The sequence below is a fragment of the Neovison vison genome, chromosome 11 (assembly GCF_020171115.1).
Source record: "Neovison vison isolate M4711 chromosome 11, ASM_NN_V1, whole genome shotgun sequence".
NCBI lineage: Eukaryota > Metazoa > Chordata > Mammalia > Carnivora > Mustelidae > Neogale > Neogale vison.
This window is the reverse complement of record NC_058101.1, coordinates 98,262,884-98,280,767: the sequence shown is the minus strand read 5'-3', so window position 1 is coordinate 98,280,767 and position 17,884 is coordinate 98,262,884. Positions and strand designations below refer to the sequence as shown.

Genomic DNA, 17,884 nt, shown 5'->3' with positions numbered 1-17,884 from the left:
TTTTGAACATTTTCAAATGTCCTTCACTTACTCTGCACAAAAAGTTTTGCTTGCTACTCTGAAAGTTCTAGCAAGTTTATACTATAGGAAGTTGTGCATATTTTCACACAAGATTTAACTGAGTTTTTTCCGCAATCCCAACTTTTCTTGCAGAAATTGTGGTTTCCTACATGGTAATGGTATATTTTCCACTTTTTAGAGCCAATATAAGCATTTTCTTTGAAAATAATTTTTTTTCCTTTTTTTTTTTTTTTTTTTAAACATGAGAGAGCATGTATGCAGTCCCTCGCTACCACAAATTATGCAATTGGGTTTCCCACATTTGGGGAAATTGAAGGGATCAGCACACCCACAGTGCAATTGACAACCAAATCTTATATTTCTGAGAGCATTCAGTAGAAATTACATATCAATGGGGTGATAAATACAAGTATGGGTGTCTGGCTGGCTCAGATGGTTAAGCATCTGCCTTTGGCTCATGATCCTGGGGTCCTGGGATCAAGTTCTGCTTTGGGCTTCCTGCTCAGGGAGCCTGCTTCTTCCTTTCCTCCCTGCTCCTGAGCTCTCTCTCACTATCTCTGTCTCTCTTTCTCTTTCAAATAAATAAATAAAATCTTTATAAGGATATATACATATGTGTGTGTGTGTCTGTGTGTGTGTGTTTAAATCATCCTCTACTTTGTTACAAATAGAATGCAGTAATGGGATTCCAGTATTTTTGCCTAAATTTTTTATTGATTTTTTTTTACTCATTTACATTTATATTAAGATACTTATCTTTGGTCTTACTAATATCATCTTGTTATATAATTTCTGACTTTTGTTTTCCCCCCCTATTTCCTCTTTATCTTCAACATTTTAATACTTAAATTCTGAATACTTGAATTCTCTTTATACTATTGAATTTGATTCTGTTTCACACAGTTATCTGGGGGCTATTCATTCTTTTTTTTCTGGGTATATTTTTTAAGTTAAAAATATGTGTGCATATGCATATATGTGTTATTCAAGTAATGACTAACAACAACCAAAAAAACCAGAACCTAGCATAATCAGGAGCTATAAGTCACTTTCAGTCACAGTTATCAGTCAAAGTTCTTTGTGTAAAACTGCTAGAAGCATAATCCAAACAAGCCTGACTAGAATAGCCAAAGCAATCTTGAAAAAGAAAAACAAAGCAGGAGACATCACAATTCCAGATTCCAAGCTATCTTATAAAGCTGTAGTCATCAAGACAGTATGGTATGGGCACAAAAACGAACACATAGATCAATGGAACAGAATAGAAAGGCCAGACATAGACTTACAACTACATGATCAACTAATTTTTGTCAAAGCAGTAAAGACTATCCAGTGGAAAAAAGTCTCTTCAACAAATGGTGTTGGGAAAACTGGACAGCAACATGCAGAGGAATAAAACTGGACCACTTTCTTATATCATACACACAAATAAATTCAAAATGGATGAAAGGCCTAAATTGGGACAGGAATCCATCAGAATCCTAAAGGAGAACACAGACAGCAACCTCTTTGACTTTGGCCACAGGAACATCTTGCCACAGGAACCTCTTGCTGGACACGTCTCTGGAGGCAAGGGAAACAAAAGCAAAAATGAACTATTGTGACTTCATCAGAATAAAAATCTTATGCACAGCACAGAAAACAATCAACAAATCTAAAATGCAATCCCCAGAATGGGAAAATATGTTTGCCAATGGCATACCTGATAAAGGGTTATTTTTCAAAATCTATAAAGAACTTACCAAACTCCACACCCAAAAAACCCAAATTATCCAATTAAGAAATGGGCAGAAGATATAAATAGATATTTTTCCAAAGAAGACATAGAGATGGCTAAACAGACAAGGGAAAAGATGCTCAGCATCACTCATCATCAGAGAAATCCAAATCAAAACCATGATGAGATGCCACCTCACTCCTGTCAGAATGGCTAAAATTAACAACACAGGAACAACAGATGTTGGCAAGGATGTGAAGAAAAGGGAACCCTCTTATACTGTTAGTGGGAATGTAAATGTGTACAGCCAATCTGGAAAAAGGTATGGAGCTTCCTGAAAAAATAAGAAATAGAATTATCCTATAACCTAGCATTTAACTAGCTATTTACCAAAGGATACAAAAATACTGATTCAAAATGTCACATGCACCCTGATGTTTATAGCAACACTATCAATAATAACCAATTATGGAAGCAGCCCAAATGTCCATCAACTGATGAATGGATAAAGAAGAGGTGGTGTGTATATATATATACATATATATATTATCACCTCTTCTTTTAATATTCCATTATATATATATTTAATATATTTTATATATATTATATATATTTATATTTTTTAATATTCCATTTTATATATATATAATGGAATATTACTCAGAGTATATTACGCTAAGTGAAACAAGTCAGTCAATCAAAGACAAGTACCATATAATTTCACTCATATGTGGAATTTAAGAAACAAAAGAGATGAATGTAGAGAAATGGAAAAAAAGGAAGAGAAGGAAGCACACCATAAGACTCTTAACTATAGAGAACTGAGGGTTGTTGGAGGGAGGTGAGTGGGGGATGGGCTAAATGGGTGATAGGCATTAAGGAGGGAACTTGTGTTGAGCACTGGGTGTTTTAAGTAAGTGACAAATCACTAAATTCTACTTCTGAAATCAATATTACACTATATGTTAACTGGAATTAAAGTAAAAATTTGGAGAAAAGAAAGAAAACAAACCTGGCCAAGAAAAACAAAAACCAAAACCACCATCACCACCAAGAGCAACACCAAAACCCCTTAATTTCTTCACATTACTAAACTTTGTGAAAGACTGCAAAAAAGTAGGTTAAAATAATTGTAACCAGGGACAAAACACTGTGAGAATCCTTTTTTTGTTTGTTTGTTTGTTTCTTCTCCATTTAAAGCCCTGGCTTATTTTGTTCGTGCTAGCTATCCTTGTATGTTTGCAATTGAGATTTTTTAGTAGCTGTGATTCTAATCCTTATGGTGTCCTGCCTATTAAAAAAGAATCTTCCATCAGATTTAGAAAAAAAAATATTAGGGAATTATTTTGTTTGGCCCAGACTAGGTCATGCACCATCCTAGTGCTTTAGTTTTCTAAAATTGCAAGGCTACACCATAAATCACAGAAGAAAATTTACACAAAACAAGAGGAGGATTACTCCATATAGAAAGATGATAAATGCCCACCAGCTTTCCCACAATTACATAGCTGATAGCCATAGAATATGATTTGGACATGGTAATTATGACTATAAATTCTATAATCTTTCAAAAACCAATTGGCCACCCTCAAAATTCTGAACTTTTCATACGCACTTTGCTGCATGAATAACTTATATGCTCATTTTCCACTACATCTAGATTTTAAACTGCTTGAGGGCCAGATATATGCTTAATTTTTCTTAAAACTCTCCTAGCATATTAGAAAATAATTTGTGCTGAGAGTCAGAGCACATATTTGGAATTGGCTTGTAGTCCGATTGAAAAATATTTCTTCAGTGTATCTAGCAATTTTCCTATTTGTCATATGCAAATGCAAAAATCTTAAGTACAGTAAGAGTAAAAATAACAGAATAGAGAGAAAGATAAAATACAAGACTGGGCAAATGGTTCTAAGAAGCAGTAATTTGAGCCACTGATATTCATCACTGTATAAAAAGTGTGGAGAACTTTGGGGGCTCCTGGGTGGCTCAGTGGGTTAAAGCCTCTGCCTTCAGTGTGGGTCATGATCTCAGGTCTGGAGATCGAGCTCCACATCAGGCTCTCTGCTTGGGGGGGAGCCTGCTTCCCCCTCTCTCTCAGCCTGCCTCTCTGCCTACTAGTGATCTCTGTCTGTCAAATAAATAAATAAATAAAATTTTAAAAAAATAGCACGGAGAGCTCTGGGAAGTAACTGAGCTGAGAGTCCTGGTTATTAATAAGTGCATCTATAAAAATTAGGGTAAGAAAACCATCATGACAGGTATATTGTACTTTTTCACAGCAATGACTTAACTTTCTAATCATTTCTGTAGGTTTTAATTTGTAAGTTTATTTTAGAATCACGTGTACAATTAGTGTAAATGACTGATTCTTTTAACTAAGTGGTTTTGTGTGCTGGCCAAATTATTGTTAAGTCTCAATTCTATTGTCGTTTTTGTTTGTTTGTTTTAATATAGACTCTGGATTTACCCTGAATAATTATTTGGGCACAAAATACATATAGAAGAAAAATTTGCCAATTTTTAAAAATATTTTCTTGAAATCTCTAAGATGCTTATTCAATTATCTATTTTTTAAAAACAATTTAACTTACCTTTGATGATACACTTTAACACAGAGTAGGACAAATTTATTTTTTTCTTATTAATGCAGACTCAAATTATATTTATGAAATCTTAGAAATAAAGGACACTGCAAGAACCATACCATAAAGTGAGGGAAATTTTCCTATTCAAATATTTTGGTATGGAATGAGTGTACCGAAGAAATATCTGTTTCAGTTCCCAAACATAGACATAAATCCCACCAAATAATTTTTCTAGGCATACCCTCTCAGTTTGCATCAGTCTCCAAAGCAATGACATCATTTATTTGTGACTGCTTTTATTTCGGATGTAGCCACACCTCCATATAGGATTGACCAGATTGGTGATGGTTGTTAAACACTTTTTGAAGACATAATGACATTGCCTGTGAAGATTTACTTTGGGCAAGGCTTTGAACTCAGCACCAGTACTGGAAGCTTTTCATAGCACACACGAGGGGGAGATTTCTTGTTATGCCAACTGCAATCTTTACCACAGCTGTGACACAAAATCTGGAAGTTTGTGTTGGAAAGGCAGCAATAGGCACAGATGTTGGGAAATGATACCAAGCATTTTTCAGTCACCTTATGGAGATGACAACACACACACACACACACAGATACACACACACACACACACACACACATTCAAATTGGCTTACAAAAGAGTCCAAGTTTCTTCAAATGATCCTCATCCCATGGGGGTTGATTACTTAAGAATTAGAAGAATCTTTATCATTACTGGACTCCTTCCTGTCTTTGCAAGGACTGATAATTTGGAAAATCCAAATTGCTTGCTTTGTATCTTCCAAGTCTACAGCTGAGGTTGGGCAGGCTTTCAAGATGAGCTACTTGAACAAATAGAACTGCAGGCACAGATCCAACATTTCCCAGGGTGCACTGCAGTCTATTTAACAGACCGAGCTCCTTAGCATACAGAGAATGGCAGGGCATCTTATTTACCTTCACTTCGGATTGTGTGTTTAATGCACCCAGAATAGACAAAAGACAATATGACTGCTAGGATCTGATTCACATTAATTTGTAGCAGATGGGAGAACCCGTGTTTTTCCAAGATGTTTGTGGTAAAGCAACCCTTACTGCAGAAGAAAAAAGAAATATGGCATTCAGCTGTTTGCTATATTGGATGTTTATATTAATATATTTTAGAAGCAATTATTTTATTAAGTGATTTTAATATAGTGGGTGTATGGGATTAGCATGGTGTTATGTTAGGCTGGCCTAAATTAAAACTGTGCAAAACTAGCAAAAATGTGATGTAATTGGCAAAATGTCTTTTCTCCCCTTTGAATGAGGTTTTGAAACCTACCACATTTTCAGGGAATTTGTATTGACTCCAAATGGCCTCGGAAATATACATTTTAGAAATGTTCATGTTGAAATGTTAGTGCTTATGAAACTGGAGCATCTTCCTCAAGGGCCCCTCTGATGTTTTTCTATTTTTTTAACTCAGCTTTCTGTCATGTTATTTGCTTGGCTCAAGAATTTGTGGGACATCTGGTTGGTATTGCCCTAATTACACATAAACTGTAGATGTATGAGTTAGTAGCATTTTCTACTAAACCTGACTACATAGGCATAACATTAAGTCAGCATGCAAAAAAATATCCTAATTCTCCACTGTATTCACCAAACACATATGAAGCTTTTAGTGGAAAAAAATGCTATACCCATTAAGTATTTTTTAGCAACACTGACACTGAATTTATTTAGCTAGCCCTACAATGTATAGAGGGAATTTTAATATAAATTAGTTATTTCTAAGAGTCATCTCTTAGGTGTATTTGTTCATAAGCATTCCTATCATGACCATGTTATTAAAGCTTCCTTACCTGATAATTTTCACTCCATTTTTTGAGTAAGGCTAAAAGAGATTTGCATATTCTTTATATTAAACCAAAAGGCATTATTCAAACATTGTATAAATTTCAAAGTGGCCCATTTGTTTTCAGAATTCACAGATTCTCCTTAATTAAAAAAAAACAACAAAACTTCATTTATGTAAAGTGTAATTTAGTCCCTTTTAAAATAAAAAGGCTCTTATACATATTATCTAACAAATTATTTCTTAGAAAATCGGGCACTTTCCTCATGAATGAACTAATACCAACTTACAAGTAATACTAAGTTTGCAAAAACCTAGATGAATCATGAGTAATTTATACCTCTAACAACTCATTTATCCTCAGAAAACCTTGATGCTTTTGAATATTCTGTCTTCCATTCCTTCATAAATATACACAGGTACAACTCAACATAGATTCAGTGTTCAATGACTTGATATTCCTGAAAGGTGCTGGTTCGCCTCATTTTCTTGAACTTTAAATGGTGGGGTGTTCCAGAACTGGTCTCTTGACCACCTCTCTATGTATCCACTCCCTTTGGAATCTTATAAATTCTTTTTAAACCATGTGACCCTGTTAATTAGTCTCTTATTCTTGAAACATGTTATCCAGGTTTCAGCAACATCGACTCACTTGATAGGATACTCTCTTATTTCTATTTGCCCCTTCTCAGTTTACTTTCCAGTTTACTCTTCTTTGACTCTCCCATAAGAAATTGTCCTCAATTTCTCGCCATTTTTGTCCTTTTCTTAGAAAATCTTCTCCATTATTAAGGCTTCAGTTCCCCTCTGTATACTGAAGATTCTCAATTCCATTACCGGTAGGTGATTATCTTTAGCCTACACAATTGAAACTGTTATCTGATTGATCCAAATTCACTTTTGTTCTGATGTAACCAAGTCAGCTCCTATGATAAAAGTTATTTTTCAAAAATAAATTCTGAGCATGTTAGCTCATGCTTCAAATCCTTAAATGGGTTCTCATTGATCTTAGATAAAAATCTAAATTCCCTAACTAGCCCCTGGGAACTTCATTATCTTAATCCCCTAATTCAATCCCTACTGAAACATATAATACGTTGATTTCTTTCAGTTTCTTAAATAGTGAATACACTTTATGGCCTCTGGACATTTGTATATACTGTACCTTTTTTATGGCAACACATAATTTCTCCTCTTCTCTTGGGTAAGTACAGAACATTTCTTAGATTTCACTTAAATGTCAATTTAAGAGCAAGATTTTCCTGACCCAGCCCTTTACCTAGACCATATCACATTTTATATTTTTTATTATTTGTCTACATTTCCTCCCTCAATAGTCCTTGAAATTGAGAATTATATTATCAGAACCTACCATAACTTTATCATACAGTACATATTCAATTAAAATTTCCCAGGAAACAAAGGCAAAAGAAATTGCCTCTATACACTAGGAATTCAGCTTGGTGGGAGAGCAAGATAAGAAAGCAAAAAGAGCATAGAGAAGGAATAAAATTCTTGAGAACAAGACCAGAAAGCTTGTTTCAAGTCTCAGTAGAAAACTAGATTTTGACATAGGATTCTATCTAAGGGCCGTATGGTCTCAATGAAGTATGTGGTAAGTGAGAGGAATACAAGAGATTTAAAGAAATTGGGAAAGAAGAAAAAAATATAATTAATAATTATCACCATAATGAAAAATGGCTTTTCTAGAGAAATATAACTGGACTTGTGGACTTCTGGGCTATGCTGAGGGCCCATCTGAGCCTACTGATCATAAATCAAAACCTTTAGACTTGAGTGTGTGATTTTTCTCCAGTCATAATCAGCTGTTTGGGTATAGGTGATGAAAATGTGGGTAACTGAATTAGTACAGAATGAATTTTGAAAATACAGTGCAATAAATCCTTTGCCTAGAGGCAAAAGAAGGACAAACAATTCAGATCATCAGGATCAAAGATTTCCAAATCTCCTTTGGGGTATTTCTTAGTAAAGAAGGGTTCGAAGAAAAAGTAAAGTGGGACATTTCAGGCAAAGGAATACACATATGCCCACATCCAGCCATGTGAAAGAGCATGGCATGTTCAAGGATCTGTAAGGAAGAAAATTAAGATGCCTAGAACACAGAGCATAAAGTGATGGAAAGATTAGAATGCAGTGGTCAGATCCTAAAAGACCTTTAAGAATGTGTTGAGGATATTGGATTTATCCTGAAGATACAAGGTGCTATTGAAGGATTTTAAATAGAAGAATGACAGAAATCCTCTGGCAGTAGTGTGTAAAATGAATTTAAACGTAGGAGGCAGCAAAATTGTGCAATTGAAATTATGCAATTAGGAGAAAATGAGGGAGGGACTACATAAGGTGTTGATAACTAGATGATGAAGAAGAAGATGATGATATTGATGAATGATAATGAAAATCAATCAGGCTATTCTATAAGATTTTCAGAGACATTAAATAATTTTATACAACCTGTAAGTCTTTAGTGGTAAACGTAAAACTAACACTAGACCTTGTTCCAAGACCAGTTCTCTTCATATTATTAATGGGAAGCTTCCCAAAGTTGGAGAGTATAACTTGTTCATCCCTTTTTTGGTCAATTTTTATTAATGGATTTTATTTTTTATAGCAGTTTTAGGTTCATGGCAAAATTGAGCAAAAAGTACAAAGATTTCCTGTATACTCCCTACTCCTACTCATGCATAGCCTTGCTCATTATCAATATCCCTCACCAGAGTGGTACATTTGTTTGATGAACCTACAATGATACATCATTATCACCCAAAGTCCTTAGATTACCTTAGTGTACATTCCTACGGGTTTGGGCAAATGTATCCACCATTTTATACTCGTTATGCTATACTCTGTATACTTATTATACAGAGTAGTTTCACCACTTTAAAAATCCTGGGTTCAATCAATTCATCCCTCCCTCCAACCTTCCAACTCCTAGAAACCACTGACATCTTTTCTCTCTCCACAGATTTGACTTTTCTAGAATGTCGTATTGTTGGAATCATAGTGTTTAGTGTGTTCATATTGGCTTCTTTCACTTAGAAATGTGCATTTCAGGTTTCTCCATGTCTTTTCATTGCTTGATAGCTCATTTCCTTTTAGTGTTGAATAGTATTCCATGGTCTAGCTGTATTAGATTATTTACCCATTCATCTTCTGAAGAACGTCTTGGTTGCTTTCAAATTTTGGCAATTCTGAATAAAGCTGCTGTTTACACCTGCATACAGGTTTTTATGTAATCATGAATGAGAGCTCCTTTTGTTCCACATCTTCACCAGCATTTAGTGTTGTCAGTGTTTTGGATTTTGGTTGTTCTACCGCAAATGCAGTGGTGTTGTGTTGGTTTAATTTGCATTTCCCTAATTACATAAGGTGTAGAGTGTCTTTTCATGTGACTATTGACTATCTTTATATCTTTTTCCATGTATTGTATATTTAGGGTCTCTGGTCCATTTTAAATTTTTTTTCCTTATTGTTGAATTTTAAGACTACTTTGTTTATTCTGGATAATGATCTTTTATCAGATGTCTCTTTTGCAAATATGTCCTTCCAGACTAAGGCTTGTTTTCTCATTCTGTTGAAATTGTCTTTGCAACCTTGTTCATCTTTTATCCTCAGTGTACAGCTCAGGTGTCAGTTATATGGGAGGAACTGAATGCTAAGCAGTTGAATTATCCCCTATTGTTCTGAAAAGAAGTCATAGAAATGGTTCATGTATCTTTTAGCAACTATTCTTTTACTAAAGAAATAAAGAAAAAATCAGAAATTTGGGTTCTTCACATAGAAATAATGGGAAAGAATTTCAGGACTATTTTATTTGACTTAAAAATAACACCCAAAGTGGGGTGCTTGTATGGTTCTATCAGTTAAGTGTCAGATTCTTGGATGAAGGCCAGGCCTCGATCTCAGGGTTGTGAGATCAAGCCCCACACCGGGCTCTGGACTCAACAGAGAATCTGCTTGAAGGTTCTCTCCCTTTACCCCTCCCTCCAACTCGTGCAAGTGTGCTGTCTCGCTCTGTGAAATAAATTAATAAATCTTTAAAATAATATCCTGTCTACTTCATTATTCCATCATATTTTGTCTACTTTTCCTTTTAAAACCATCTTATCACCCACCCTTCCCAAACTAAATCATTTTGAACAACACAGCTGTTTGTTGATGTTCTAATTTGAAAATTTCTTAGCTCTCCTTTTTATTTTATCATGAATGCAATATTCATCATCAGTCTGAAAACAGAACACTCTTAGTAGTAGAGCCTGTAATCTCTTGTACCTTAGGTGATAAGAAATATAACACACAGTACATGTGTTATGCTGTTTGAAATAGCAAGAAGAATAGGGTTATTTATTGTCAAGTGCCCACACTTTCACTTTGTAACCTAGTTAAAATCCAAAAGTTTAGATATGTGAGAATATTAGTTGTTCTATCCCAGTTTTCTTAGCACTTAAAAGTATTCAAAAATAAAATGTAATAAAATTGAGAATAAAGATAGGAAAGCATCTGAATGGCTGTGCCTTTACGGATGTTACAACTGACTTTCAAGGGACTTAATGACTATATAACTTGAGACACAAGACCACTTGAACAGGCATCATATACATCACAGAAGTTATGGTTTTAAAGCCCACCGCCCAATGGTGCTATGATTGAAAGGTTTGTGTCCTCTTGCAAAATTTATAAGTTAAAACTCTAATTCCAAAAGTGATACTACTAGTAAGAGTGGTCTTTGGGAGTGATTAGGCCACAGGTATGGTGCCCTCATGAACGTGATTGTGTTCTTATAAAAGAGATTCCACAGAGACCCCTTGCTCTTTCTATCATGGGAAGATACAAGAAAGTCTGCCACCTAGAAGAGTGCCTTCAGCCAACCATGTTGGCACCTCGCTCTTGGACTTCTAGCCTCGAGATCAATGAGAAACAAATTTGTTGTTTATAAGCTACTCAGTCTGTGGTATTTTGTTATAGCAACCTGAACCAAAAAAGACAAATGGGTATTGTTACATATTCTAATAATTTCACTTTTTGGTCAGAATTTAAACTGCTATTTTACTCTCTCATGTTTTTGTTGAGAAAAACCATTGGTAGGCTAAGTGAATTCCCAAAGTTAAGTAGGTAGGCCTATAACATATAATACGTGGTAACAATGTTAATAATGGCTGTTATTAACAGTGCTTAATATGTGCTAAGCACTGATTTATCGAACTTTTAAAAAAAGACTTATTTATTCATTTATTTATTTATTTATTATTTATTTTAAAGGAAAGAGTGTGTGGGGGGTTGGGGGGTCGGAGGGAGAGAGAGAGAGAGAATCTCGGGCAGACTCCCCGCTAAGCCGAGAGCCCAGCTTGTGACCCTGAGATCATGGCCTGAACCAAAATCCAGAGCCAGATGTTTAAGTGACTGAGCCACTGAGAAGTACCTGATTTATCCTACTTTAAATAAATTAACTCATTTAATCTTTGAAGTCTGTAAAACAAGTAATATCTATTTTATTTATCAAGGGCAAGCAAGGCTGGGCATTAATTAAGTTGATTAGTTAAAACCCAAGTTCTTAAAAACTTTGCTCTACTTCCTGTGGTGTAAAACTTGGATTCTTTACCATCAGTGGCCTATTAGATAAGGTTAGGTGTCATTACAATACATCTGCTAAGTTGTTTTACCATCCTGCATTGCAACTTAGACAAGTATGCAAGTATCAGGAGAGTGTACTTCTTAAAAGCATTCAGCTATTTATTCATTCATTCAAAGAATATATATTGAATACTTATTTTCCAGGTATTATTCTATTCTAAGTGCTGGGCAGAACATATAAAATGTGTGTATCTCCACTGAATGAACTAAGAACAATTTTCTAGCAAAAGTATGATTATTATCCTTGTGGAATATAAAATTAAAAAAACGACATGTGAACAGAGGGAAAGCTTTAATTTAAGAATGTTTAGATGTTCTGCAATTTTCCTGTTAGCATTTGCCACTCATTCATTTATTTATACTCAACTGCTATTGATCACTAATAATCAAACACTAATATATGCACAAAAAATAACAGAGAAATTTTAATACCCTTTCATCCTAGTTGAAGTAAGATTTCTATTATTCAATTTGCATTCAATTCAAGGACTATCAGTGTTCTCTTACAGCATAATTTCATAATTACTAACTTAGTAGAATTCTAGTCTAAAAGAGGAATTTGTATTTATACTTTGGATATATTTAAAGATTTTTTATAATAAAAGAAAGAAGTTTATAACTACCATATTAAGAATCTTTGCTATGGGGTGCCTGGGTGGCTCAGTCAGTTGAGCATCTGATTCTTGATCTTTAATCAAGTTATGATCTTGGGGTTGCAAGATCAAATCCCACATCAGACTCTGCTCTTTCAGAGTCTGCTTGAGATTCTCTCTCTTCCTCTCCCTCTGCCCCTTCTCCACTCACGCACTCTCTCTCTAATTAAATAAATAAATACAATCTTAAAAAAAGAAGATTCTTTGCTGTGTAGCAAACATTCTAATTTGTATTTCAAATGATTGTATCCTTTATTAGTCATAAAAAGTATGAAATAAATATTCATTTGCCCTCTAAATGCTGAAAATTTCCACCCCCATATTTTAGCTTTATTTTAGATGAGAAAACATAAACTAAAGAGGCTCAGAACTTGCTTAAGATCGCACATAATCTTGAGCAATAAGTAACAAAGTCAGGATTTGAGTACAAGCATTTTTGCTTCCAATTCTAAATACCTCCAATAATATGAAATGATTTTCCTCTATGATCTGTTATTCAGGCAAAGAAAGTATATAAAGCATGCTTTATAGAATATCTTTCTGAACACATAATTTGGGAAATCAGTTCTATTCAAGTTGACTAATTGCCATCATTTGACCAGAGGAAGAAAACAAATGCTACATATGGAGGTTTGTGAAGAGGAATATAAAAGAAGTCATTTGATATCTGTCCATTCAAATATCTCACTTTTTTTTTGTTATTTTTTTTATTAAGAATTTTTTTTTCAATTTATTTATTTTCAGAAAAACAGTATTCATTATTTTTTCACCACACCCAGTGCTCCATGCAAGCTGTGCCCTCTATAATGCCCACCACCTGGTACCCTAACCTCCCACCCCCCCCCCCCGCCACTTCAAACCCCTCAGATTGTTTTTCAGAGTCCATAGTCTCTCATGGTTCACCTCCCCTTCCAATTTACCCAAATTCCCTACTCCTCTCTAACGCCCCTTGTCCTCCATGCTATTTGTTATCTCACTTTTTGGCACCTGGGTGGCTCAGATGGTTAAACGTCTGCCTTCGGCTCAGGTCTTGATCCCAGGGTCCTGAGACTGAGTCCTGCATCAGAGTCTCTGCTCACTGGGGAGCCTGCTTCTCCCTTTGCCTCTCTCTCTTTGTCATGAATAAATATATAAAATCTTTTAAAAAAAACAAGTATCTCACTTTTGAGCAACAAAACATGTCATAAATAATATTTTAAATGTCACACATTTTATTATTTTGTACACAGTATTTACATGGAAAACAAGATTCTTAGGGATACATAAAGTTAAACAAACAATATTTGTGAGAGAAGGGGGAGAATTACCATGATGAGACCACTAATAAACCTGTGAAGCATTCTATGAGACCAGAAATTTTTTTCATCTTTCTGAAATAATATCTATAATGTATATGTACAAGTCTTCAGATTGCTAATATAACTCTACCTTTGCATTCTATTTAAGAAACATGAGACTGAAATGGAATTCTGTAGGAGATTAATGAAAAAAAAAAGATAATGAAAATGTGACTTCCATACAAAAGTCATCTGATCTGGAAAGAAAGAGACTGGCTTTGTAGAGCTGCAGAATTGTACTTTTGAAAGATATTTTTTCAACTTAAAAGTAATTATATATGAAAGAGGTAAGGAAGTATTTTTATGAAAAGAATGTATAATATATAAGTCATTTTGAATGAGATTTTTCTTATAGAACAATCCACAACATAGCTAAGAGAAATATAAAAGGACAATAATATTTATTAACCTGAATATAAAGAAAACTTTAGTTATAAATAAAATTGAAGTAAATCTTTTCTATGGAATTAGGTCATCAATAGCAGTACACTCTGACAGGTTTTAGACCACATAAACTAAACAGTACAATATAGAGTTTATAAATTTAAACAAGCCAAACTGAGGAAAGCAAGACCAAAACTGTCATAACAGGAAATGTAATCAGTTAAATGACTCATTGGAAAATCAAAATAGCGTTGAAAAATTAGACATTCACTAAGTGTTCCTAGGTTCTCAAAAACATAAAAAATTATACTGACTTCTATGGTATTTATAAAGTCAAAATATTTTTCAAACTCTCACCTATATTAGTTATATTTTGAAAAACAAGAAGTACACAAAAGGAGAACCCAAATATCTACCTTATTTTCCATTACTCTGAAACTACAAAGGCAAATCAGTTCACTCATACAGCCAACTACACAAGTACTTAAATAATTTATGATTGTGGAAATACCTGCATAATTTTAAATGTACAGCACCCAATTTCCTGAATGCTCTCAAAAATAATTTTTCAAATGTTAAAACTTTTTAAAATTGTCTTATTCAGATATTTCTTCTGTTTTACAGAGAAGACTCATGAAAAAAAATCTCAGATTTCAAAGTAAATTCTTATTAGTGCTATTTGTAGTTTCCAAAATACTTTTATTGGTTTTGTAGTAGAAAGAATAAATGTATTTCTATACCAAGATATATCTCTAAATTGTTCTAGGTATATATTTTAGGCCAGCTTAATGTCTGGACAAAACATGGAATTTTAATCTTCATTAATTTACACATAATTATACATAAACTATAAAATTTTATTCTTTTCCCACTGACAAATCAGTTACAATAGTGAAGTAGCCAAATAACCAGTAAGAAAATCTCTGACTCAATATATATTTCTTAAGGACACTATGATCCTTTAAAACAATCCCTTCCATTCAGTAACTAATAAAAAGACAAATTATGGAATTTACAGCTATAAGTAAACTTGAAAGCCAGTTTACCCATTGTTACATACCTAGATTTAATATAGTCTTAGTAAATCATTCCTAAACACTATAACATCATTAGCTAGCTATCCTTACCATTTTAAATACCATAAAATGTGAATATTGCTTAAATAGAGATGATAGAAAACTGCCTGACTGTTCAGCTACATGGACTTCTAAAAATTAATGTCACTCAGTGTGTTTTATCCAAATACTAATTCTATAAGACATTAAAAGTATTTGAATAAAACAAAGGTTCTTTGACAAAATAAGTTTGGAAAAAAATTATGTTAATCAAACTAAAAATTTCTTCATGCAAATCTACATGAATGAGTTAGTTTGTACTTTGTAAATCCTTAAGAAAGGGATATGCTGTTTTTCCAAATGTGTTTAACCACAGAATATACCCAGAACACCTTATGGGCTAATGGTTTTGCAGAATATATTTTGAGAAAATTGAATTTAATAAACTATAGTACATAAAAACAGTAAAAAACCATTAGTTATTACAAGTGACAGAAGCTATTTAAAAGAAAACTTTATGAGTTAAGCAGATTAAAATATAAAATAATATTTATTTATTTATATTTACCATATAATATATACTTACATGTATTACATACATACATATACATCTAATTGTTATGAAGGTCAATTTAGACTTCATAAAATTGCACTAATTCGCTTTAAAATAAAAATTACAACCATGCCCTGCAGTCTACATTTAAAGAAAATTTACATTGCATACCCTGATCTTAAAAACCTTCGTAAAGTTTGTACTAGATTAAATGGTCAAACAGTAAGCAAAGGATACATGGAAATCTACATTCTCTCCATAAAACTGCTCCTTGGACTTTGACTTCTCCAGTTAAATTTTCACTTATTTGCCACAATATATTAGGGATCATCTTTTTCTTTATCCATTTTGCCTTTGAAAGAAATTCCCGAAAACAAATTCTCTCCAGTTTTTGGAATGATACTGTCTTAAATTATTGGGGACAGATTTTAATATTGCATGTTTATCATGTTACATTTTATTTGCTCCCACAAAAAAATTAAATCCAGAAATAATTTGAAATCGCATATCAGAAGGAAGCTATTAACTACATCTGATTTCTAAGTTGAGAAAGCATCCTAAAATCATGTAAGACAGAGGTCTTATCATTGAATGTGAGCACTATACATGCCAAATTTAACTTTCCCTTCTCACTTCTGTTAAAAGTAAGTGTGCAAAGACCTCTCAGTTTGCTGGAAAAATCCCATTACACCAACTTTTCTGGTGTGATTTTTCATAGCATCCTTTTTCACTCTCATAAGAGTCTCAGCTTGGTTGATAAATTATATGGTCATCTGAGTTCAGTAGCAAGAGCCACTCTTATCATCATTTTCCCATCTCATGTGCAGGAAAGGTTCATAGGCTTTATAATCTGATCAAACAGGCTTTGGAGCTGTGTTTCAGAATGTGTTATTATTTTTTATGTAAATTACTCTCCAACTTATGGATTTAATGGTTCCATCAGGTAACTTGATCCTAAAATTACAGAAGCAGAAACTATTTAAAAATTCCAGGTTATGACTACTCTATCTCTCTCTCTGTCTCTCTCTCTCTCTATATATAGACATATATATATATATGTCTATATATAGAGAGAGAGAGAGACAGAGAGAGAGAAATTTCTTCCTCCACTAACCTTCTGCTTTTCCCTTTGAAGTATTACTCCACTTACTGTGTTTTTTGCTTGCTTTTTTTCTTTGCTTGTTTTGATTCATTTTATATTGCCTCAGGCACAAATAACATAATGACTTTAGTGCTTTTAAGATTTAGAAATTTTAAAGAGTGACTTTGAGGTTATTTCTGCTTTCTACTGTGCCATTTCTCCTTGAGGGAATAAATCCCAAATGGACAATAAAGTTAAATGAGGTCAGAAAAGGGGAGGATAAGGAGAACATATTGAATGAAAAAACATAATTAAAATTATTTTTCTATCCATTTTTTATTAAATATTTTCACCAGGCATAACAAATGAATAAGAATGGACACTAAAAACAAGAAAGCACAAAACAAATTAAAAAAAAAATTCTAGTCAAAAAAATACCTTAAAAATAGTTTGTTGATAATTGTAAAAGGCATTGTTATTATACCTTGTCATTAAATGTAGTTATAATAAATATTGACAATCACAATGAAAATATAACTTTTGTCTTCATGATTGTTCAGTTAAGATATTCTGACTACAAGAAACAAAGAATCTTTGCAAAGCTTTATATAAAAAAAAATTTAACTATTAACTCACTCCCCAAATTTAGAAAAATCAATTCCCACTCCAATCCCCCAAACTCTGTTGTAAATATTTCATCTTTTGATTAACAAGGACAATCATGTAGCTGTCTAGCTCTTCTTTCTTGGATCTCTTCATAGAATTAATTTTAATTCATCATGCTTTGGTAGATTGAGGACTATTATTAGAGATAGGCCTATAAAATCTTACATTACTTCTATAAAGTACATTTACTTTATAGAAGTGGTTTTCAACTTAAAAATTCTACTTTTTTTGGAAACATCTAGTTTACTCAGTGATTTATTTATGGTTTCAGCACGAAGAAAGTACTCTATAAATCAATTGTCCTATTTTAATCCTATTAACATTGACTTTTGTAACT

The 17,884-nt window shown here is 33.3% G+C and overlaps 1 pseudogene; it reads right to left on the bottom strand.

Annotated features, from left to right (window-relative positions):
- Positions 1 to 261: 261 nt before the first annotated feature.
- LOC122890570 lies at positions 262 to 434 on the bottom strand (annotated as a pseudogene).
- Between the last annotated feature and the right edge of the window lie 17,450 nt (positions 435 to 17,884).